Raw genomic sequence first — 9,480 nt, 5'->3', positions numbered from 1 at the left:
GATTTGTTTTGCTAGTTACCTTTGATATTTTTGCATTCATTGTTTTAAAAGCCTGAAATTAATAGATTAACCAACCCTTCAACACAGGTATACAAGAATATTATATCACTTTAATTCCTATAACCATATTCCCAACTGATATTTCACAATGAGATAATATTTAATTATGCATTTTTTATTCAATGTAACATCTAAACATTATTATTATTTAATACAGAAAATACTTTACTATTACCTGCATGTTTACTTAATTCAACATTGCATTTGCATTCTTTTTTTTAAGTTTACTAATATTTTTATTTTGTTTGTAAGTAAAGCAAATGTGAACAGTCTCTTTTTTTAACTTTTTTTAATTAGTTTCAAATGTACAAAACAATGCAATAATTAGACATTTATCATTTATATCCCTCACCCAGTGATAACCCCCATCTCCCCATCTACTATCCCTCTGACATAGCATACAGGCATTACATTTCCACTGTCTCTATTCCTAATGCTGTACTCCACTCCTTGTGTGTGTGTATGTATGTATGTGTGTGTGTGTGTGTGTGTGTGTGTGTGTGTGTAACCTACAAAATCTTTACAACATTATTGATTACATTCCCCAAATTGACTTTCATATCCCTGTGGAAATCGTGTGGTTACGACTATGCTTTCTAACTCCCTCACCTTCCCCCTTATCACCACCACCCCTCCCATCTAGTTACCCTCACTATTTCCTCTATGTCTCTCAGACTGTTCTTGATTAGTTCACTCATTTATTCTTTTCTTTAGATTTCACATATAAGTGAGATCCTATGGTATTTGTCTTTCTCTCTCTGACTTATTTCACTTAGCATAGTGTTCTCTAGGTCCATCCACCTGGTTGCAAATGGTAAGATTTAATTCTTCTTTATGGCTGCGTATTAGTCCATTGTATAAATGTACCACAGTTTCTTAATCCGGTCATCTACCGACGGGCATTTCAGTTGTTTCCATGTCTTGGCTATTGTGTATAGTGCTGCAATAAACATAGGGGTGCATAAATTTTTTCGAACTAGAGTTTTGGATTTCTCCAGACAGATACTTAGGAGTGGAATTTCTGGGTCATAAGGTAGTTCCAGTTTCAGATTTTTGAGATATCTCCATACTGTTTTTCATAGTGGCTGCAGCAATCTGCAATCCCACCAACAGTTGAACGACGGTTCCCTTTTCTCCACATCCTCGCCAGCACTTGTTGTTTGTTGATTTATTGATGATAGCGATTTTGACAGGGGTGAGGTGGTATCTCTTTGTGGTTTTTATTTGCATTTCTCTAATGATTTGTGAAGTTGAGCAGTTTTTCATATATCTGTTTGCCATCTGTATGTCCGCTTTAGAAAAATGTCTCTTCATGTTCTCTGCCCATTTTTTAATTGGGTTGCTTGTTTTTTGGAGTTGAGTTGAGTTTTTTTTATAAATTTGGGATATTAACCCCTTATCGGATATATCATTGGAAAATATCTTCTCCCATTCGGTAGGGTCCCTTTTTGTTTTATGGATGGTTTCCTTTGCTGTGAAAAAAACTTTTTAGTTTGATGTAATCCCACATGTTTATTTTTACTCTTACTTCCTTTGCCTGAGAGGCTATATCAGTAAAAATCTTACTCCAGGTAATGTTTGTAAACTTTCTTCCTATATTTTCTTCTAGGAGTTTTATGGTTTCAGATTTTACATTTAAATCTTTAAGCCATTTTGAATTTATTGCTGTATATGGTGTAAGGAGGTGGTCCAGCTTCATTATTTTGCATGTGTCTGTCCAGGTTTCCCAGCACCATTTATTGAATAGACTGTCTTTACTCCATTGTAAATTCTTGCTTCCGTTATCGTAGATTAAATGACCACATAGGCATGGATTTATTTCCGGGCTCTCTATTCTGTTCCATTGATCTATGTGTCTGTTTTTGTGCCAGTACCATGCTGTTCTGATTACTATAGACTTGTAATATAATTTGATGTCAGGTATTGTTATACCTCCCACTTTGTTCCTATTTCTCAAGATTGCCGAGGCTATCTGGGGTCTTTTATGGTTCCATATAAACTTTAGGATTATGTGTTCTATTTCTGTGAAAAATGTCCTTGGTAGTTTGATAGGAATTGTGTTGAATCTGTATATTGCCTTAAGCAGTATGGACATTTTAACGATATTAATTCTTCCTATCTAGGAGCATGATATGTGTTTCCATCTATTTGTATCTTCTTTAATTTCTCTCTTCAGTGTCTTATAATTTTCTGAGTACAGATCTTTTACTTTTTTGGTTAAATTTATTCCTAGGTATTTTCTAATCTTTGAAGCAATTATAAATGGGATTGTTTTCTTAATTTCTCCTTCTGATATTTTATTATTGGTATACACAAATGCAACTGATTTCTGAATAATAATTTTGTATCCTGCTACTTCACTAAATTCATTTATCAGTTCTAATAGTTTTTTAGTGGAGTCTTTAGGGTTCTTTATATATAGTATCATGTCATGCATATAATGACAATTTTACTTCCTCCTTTCCAAATTGGATGCCTTTTATTTCTTTTTCTTGTCTGATTACTGTGGCTAGAACTTCCAGCACTATGTTGAATAGAAGTGGAAAAAGTGGGCAACATTGCCTTTTTCCTGATCTTAAGAGGAATGATTTTAGCTTTTCCTCATTGAGTATGATGTTAGCTGTGGATTTATCATATATGACCTTTATTATGTTGAGATACGGTCCCTCTATTCCCACTTTCTTAAGAGTTTTTATCATAAATGGCTTCTGAAATTTGTCAAATGCTTTTTCTGCATCTGTTGATATGATGATATGATTTTTTATTTTTCATTTTGTTAATGTGTTGTATCACATTAGTTGATTTGTAGATGTTGAACCACCCTTGCGTACTAGGAATGAATCCCACTTGATCATGGTGTATGATCTTTTTAAAGTATCACTGCATTCTGTTCACTAATATTTTGCTGAGGATTTTTGCATGTATGTTCATTGCATCGGCGTGTAGTTTTCTTTTTTTGTAATTTCTTTGTCTGATTTTGGGATCGAGGTGATAGTGGCCTCATAAAAAGTGTTTGAGAGCTTTCCCTCCTTCTGGATTTTTTGGAATAGTTTGAGGAGAATAGATAATTTTTTTTTTTTTTTAATGATTTGTAAAATTCACCTGTAAAGCCATCTGGTCCAGGGCTTTTGTTTTTTGAGAGCTAGTTGATTACTGAAATTTCCCTGGTGGTAATCAGTCTGCTCAGTTTTCTGTTTCTTCTTGAGATACCCTTGGAAGGTTGTATATGCTTCTAGAAAATTTTCCATTTCTTCCAGATTGTCTAATTTGTTGGCATATAGTTGCTCATAGTAATTTCTTTAAAAATTTTGTATTTCTGGCGTTCCTGTTCTCACTTCTCCTCTTTCATTTCTGATTTTATTAATTTGGGTCCTCTTTCCTTTTTTTTTTTTTTTTTTTTTATGAGTCTGGCTAACGTTTTTTCAGTTTTGTTTATCTTCTCTACAAAGCAGCTCTTGAACTCATTAATCTTTTGTATTGTTTTCTTTGTCTCTATTTCATTTATTTCCATTCTGATCTTTACTTCCTTCCTTGTACTACCTCTGGGCTTATTTTGCTGTTCTTTTTCCACATCCCGTAAGTGTAAAATAAACTGATGATTAGTGATTTTTCTTGTTTCTTTAGGTAGGCCTGCATTGCTATCAATTTCCCTCTTTGTGCTGCTTTTGCTGCATCCTATAGATTTTTGGTCATCGAGTTTTCATTTCCGTTTGTCCTGAGATATCTTCTGATTTCTTTCTTAATCTCATTGTTGACCCATTCATTGTTTAGTAACATGTTATTCAGCCTCCATGTATTTGTGTGTCTTCCAGTTTTTTTCCTGTAGTGGATTTCTAATTTCATAGCTTAGTGGTCAGAGAGAACAATTGGTATGATTTCAATTTTCTTAAATTTATCAAGACTTGTTTTGTGGCCTAACATGTGGCCTAATTTGGAAAATGTTTCGTGTGCACTTGAGAAGAATGTGTATTCTGAAGCTTTGGGGTGAAATGCTCTGAAAATATTGATTAAATCCAACGGGTCCAATGTGTCATTTAAGGCTGCTGTTTCCATATTGATTTTCTGTCTGAAAGACATGTCCCTTGTTGTCAGATGTGTGTTGAAGTCCCTTACTATGAGAGTGTTACTGTTGATCTCTGTCTTTATGTCAGTCAATATCTGTTTTATATAATTAGGTGCCCCTATGGTGTGTGCAAAAATGTTTACTAGGATTATGTCATCTTGTTGGACCAATCCCTTTATTGTTATGTAGTGCCCATCTTTGTCTTTTAAAGTATTCTTCATTTTAAAGTCTATTTTGTCAGATATATATATTGCAATTCCAGCTTTTTTCTCATTTCCATATGCATGTAATATCTTACTCTAACCCTTCACTTTCAGCCTATGTATGTCTTTTGATCTCAGGTGAGTCTCTTGTATACCGCATATGCAAGGGTCTTGCTTTCTTATCCACTCAGCCACCCTCCATGTTTTGATTGGATCATTTAATCCATTTACATTTAAAGTGATTATTGATAGGTAGATAGTTATTGCCATTTTTAAATTTGTAGTTAGATTGTTTTCAACTTTCTTCTGTTTACAGGAGCCCTTTTAATATTTCGTGCAATGCTGGTTTGGTGGTAATAAATTCCTTTAGCTTTTTTTTTTTTTCTTGGAAGCTCTTTATCTCTCCTTCAATTTTAAATCACAGCCTTGCTGGATAAAACAATCTAGGTTGTAGGCCTTTGCTTTTCATCACTTTGAGTGTATTCTTGCCTGCAATGTTTCTGTAGAAAAGTCATTTTATAGTCTTATAGGAGTTCCCCTGTATGAAAACCGCTGTCTTTTAGAATTTTGTTTTTGTCTTTAACCTTTGCTATTTTAATTATAATGAATCTTGGTGTGGATGTGCATGGGCTTATACTGGTTGGAATTCTCGGCACTTCCTGGGCTTGTATTTTGGTTTCCTTCACAAGGTTAGGGAAGTTTTTGGTCATTATTACTTCAAATATGTTCTCGAACCCTTGCTCCCTCTCTTCACCTTCTGGTATTCCTATGATGTGCATGTTGTTGCACTTGATGTTATCCCAGAGGTCTCTTAAACAATTTTCATTGTTTTTTATTCTTTTTTCTTTTTGTTGTTCCATTTGGGTGATCTCTGCTAACTTGTTCTAAGTCACTGATTCGACTCTGCCTCATCCAACCTGCTGGTAATTCCTTCAAGTGTGTTCTTTATTTCAGTTATTGTATTCTTCAGTTCTAATTGATTCTTTATTATGATTTCTTTATCCTTATTTATGTCATGACTAAGTTGCTTAAAAATTTTTATCATCAGTGTTCTGAACTCTGTCTCTGATAGGTTAGTTTCCTCTATTTCATTTTGTTCCAATTCTGGAGGTTTCTTCTGTTCTTTTATTTGGGACATATTTCTTTGTTTCCCCATTCTGGCTGACTCTCTGTGTTTGCTGTGATGTATTAGGTAGATCCCCTTGGGTTCTTGGTTTTTGCTGGGTTATCTTATGTAGTATGTGTCCTTTATATTTGCACCACTTCCTTATTCTCCTGTGCATATGCTCCAAAGGTGACCCTTGCATTGTGTATATTGTTCTGTTCAAGTTGAACTTTAATTGCTTTTGGCTTGTCAGTAGGTGGGATTGACTCCTAGGCTGACTAATTGTGAGACTTGGCTCTGCCCACAGTGGATGATCTGCTGCATGAGGGTTGACCACTGAAATGAGTCTTGGCCCCTATGGGCTCTTGTGCCTGTAAAGAATTTCCCTGGGTGTGTCACTTGCAGGTCGAACCCGGTAATATTCTGATTTGTTCTGGAGTTGGTCTCTGGGTGTGTTGAATCTTGTGCCTCTTGGGCTGGGCCCTGGTGTAGGACAATTTCAGAACAAAGCAAATCACCAAGCACAACAACAACAAACAAAAAACCAAATACACTCACATGTAAAAACAACCAACAACGCACACTCAACACAGGCAAAAATATCAAAAATACAAAAACAAAATAAAACAAAAAAAGCAGCGCCAGTCTTGGCTTAAGCCCACCAAGTACTTTCCAGGTTGTCCTCTGATGTACCAATGGGTCCTCTAAGTCTTGTGCAGTAAGAGTTGGCCACCTGGTGCCCAGAGTGACTCTGGCACTGCCTTCTAGATGAGTGGGGCTATGGAGTCTGGATGGTAGTTTTTACAAAGTCAGTGCAGTTTCTGCTCTTGCCAGCACATATGCGCACTGAGTGTAACACAGCCAGCCCTGTGCCCAGGTCTCCTGAGTCTTAAGGCACTTCTTCCGTGTGTGTGTGTGTGTGTGTGTGTGTGTGTGCACCACGCACGCGCACGCAGTGTGCAAAATTTTTGAGGTGCTGAAAGCCCAGAGCTGCCTCTGCCACCTGCTGCTGACCCCTGGGAGTGTTTACACAGTTGTAATTGCCCTGCCCTCCACAGGCCAGAAAGGGTGGGTGCTGGGGATGGAGGAGTCTTCTCTCTCCCAGCCCAGCAGTGTCACACTCTTCCCAGCCTCCTCCCTGGGTCATAGCAGCTGCAAACCAGGTCCTTCCTGATCCTGAGTGCTATTGCTTCTCTGTAATCTGATACTACTCCTCAGTTCAAGGGCCAGCTCGAGTCTCTGGAAGGGCGGGAGTAGGATTGGGAGAGTGGGGGAAGGGCCCAGGTATGGTGTTTACTTACTTTGTCCCACCTAGGGCCCAGCTGGAAGTCTCAGCTGAGGTTACTGCCTCAAATGCTGGGTATGCTTCTCTCTCAGCAGGAGAGATCAGCTGTGGGATGCAGGGAGAGAGCCCACCTCCTTGTGGTCTCTGTTCTGTCCTGGGACCCCCTGTGTCTCTGCAGCCTCAGATGCAAGCATGTCTCCACTCTGCTCCCTTCCCTCTTCCCTGCTCGCCCAGTTTGCCCACCTTCAAGTAATGCTCGTTTGAGTCTCTTAGCTGTTCTGTGTGATGAGCAAAGAGTCCTTTAATGGGTAACAGATGTTCAATTTGTAGTAAGTTCTGGAGGAGAACTCAAGAAGAACACCTTGCTGCCGCCATTCTTATGACGTCCACCCTGCATTCTTTTTTGAATCTCAGGATTCTTTCAAGATCTTTACCTTCTTTAAGAAGTATAACCTTTAGAAATTTATTTAATGTAGTGTTATAGCTGGCAAACACTCTCAGTTTACCTAAAAATATCTTTATTTAGCTCCTATCCTTGAAAAAATGATGGTTATATAATACTAGATTTCCAGCTATATTTTTTTTGCAACACTGGAGACTTGAATCCAACATCAAGTAACTTCTAATGCTGCTGATATAAAACATGTTAAATTGCTGTAGTTATTTGTCTTTTCTCTCTAACCAGTAGTACCCCTGCCATGACTACCCACTGGCTGAAAAAAACCCTATCAGTAGGAGCTCTGGAATACACTAGCTATAAGAAACAATAACATTGGCTGAAAGGCCATGAGCTGGAGCTGCATCTCCGATACCAGGGAATTGAGTAGTAGGGAGACCTCAAACATGGCCTCTGAATAATATACATATGAATGCTCTAGAGGTAGCCACACAGAGGACCCTGATGATCAGACAAGACCTAGCAATTACAAAAGAGAGGGTCATCTAGCCACTGGGTTCCAAACAGTCCACCTGTCCGTTTTTGTGCCAACATTATGAAAGAATTGAAAGATAAAAAGAAAAAAGTCTACAAAGAGCATCTAAGGCTTGCCCATTCCCAGTCACTATACCTAGATGGACACCTCAACTCACTGGAGTCACTGTTAGAGCCTTCACTGAAAGAAGGCAAGGAAAAGATATCAATGTGTACATTGTGAGATATAAATTTTTAAAAGAAGAGTTAGAGTCTTGTGGTTTGGCAGCATAATAGTGGCATTTCTGTTTCTCCTTACAAAAAAAAAGCATCCAACAGTAACAAGGAGAATGAGAAACAGAAATACACTACTAGTTTTGTTTATAAAACTTCTACTTTTTTTTTTTCAGCAGAGCGCTAAAGCCTACTCTCCTCCCCTAACAAAAATTAATGGAATGGTTACTGTAGGAGAGGCTATGACACAGGTTTCAGGAAGGGCCAAGCACATACACTTCCTGTGGTGGAGGGACATCTCTAGACCAAAATCTGTGTGATATGCACTCAATGATATTTGTTCATATGTCTACTCAGTTATCCCCAAATCTTTTATTGAATTATTATCTTTTCTTCATTGAGAGGAACAGACATCTTTTCATATTAATACATTATGATCCCATATGAAAGTAAATCAATTTGTAGGTAATATATTGTGTCAATATACTATCTGGGTACTCTTGTAATTACTATAGTTTTATTATGTATTTCCTTATTAGGTATGATTAGTCCTCCTTAATTTTGGTTCTTTTTCAGAATTTTCTTTGTTGTTGTTTGTGCCTCTTAGTTAATTAGAATGATTTGTCTTTTCAAATCTATATAAAAAGATAGTGATGATCGTAAAAATCCTTAGTCTGTTCCTTTCATTAATGACAATATTTCTATCATTTGGCTATTAAGCAAGACTCTGGATAATGAGTGGCTCAGTAGATTTATTTTGTCATGTTGAAGAAATATCTATTCAGACCAATGCTACATGAGGTTTTGTTTTGGTTTTTGTTTTTAATGAAAATGAATATTAAATGTTATCAAATATCTTTTTAGTATCTGTGAAAGGAATCATGATTTTCTTCTTAAATACATTAATATAATAAAAAATATTAATGGCTTTCTTATTATTGCACAATTCTTAAATTTCTGAAATAAATACCACTTAATTGTAGGCTAATATTTTTCAATGTGCTACTTGATTCTTTATGATTTATAATATTTATTTATACTCCTAGATTTTTTTGCATAGGTTTTTGAAATAGATGTCATTTTTCAAATTTTGATGAATTCTTAGGATATTGTTATCAAGATTATGCTTGTTTTATTAAAAATATTTATAGTGTTCAATATTTTCTAATCCCTGAAACAATTTAAATACATTAGAATTGTTCGTCATTTATTTAAAAACACGTTTTTTCTTGGGAAACCACCTAGCCACATGCTTTCATTGAAAGTATTCTTTCATAGTTTAATATTCAGAATAATTTACTGCAATGCCAGAGAGTAACAGCAGGATTTTCTGCATTGCTCTGATCTTTGACAACTTTTTTCTCCCCTGCTATATTCTGTTTAGACTTCTATCTCTTCTGGAATAAGGTTTCATTAACTATTACTATTTCACCCAATGTTTATCATGTATTTGCATATAGTTGGGCAAATTATTGATGGAGAAAATAAAACCATTGCATAACTAAAAGAAGCATCTCGAGAGTGAATATACAATAAGGGACATAAAGAATAAGCATGATAAAGACAAATGAAATGACATGGAAATAAAGAGCTAAATAAAAACCAAAAAAATGAAAGGTC

The sequence above is a fragment of the Rhinolophus ferrumequinum genome, chromosome 14 (genome assembly GCF_004115265.2).
Source record: "Rhinolophus ferrumequinum isolate MPI-CBG mRhiFer1 chromosome 14, mRhiFer1_v1.p, whole genome shotgun sequence".
In the NCBI taxonomy this organism is placed as follows: Eukaryota; Metazoa; Chordata; class Mammalia; order Chiroptera; family Rhinolophidae; genus Rhinolophus; species Rhinolophus ferrumequinum.
This window is presented reverse-complemented; position numbering follows the sequence as displayed.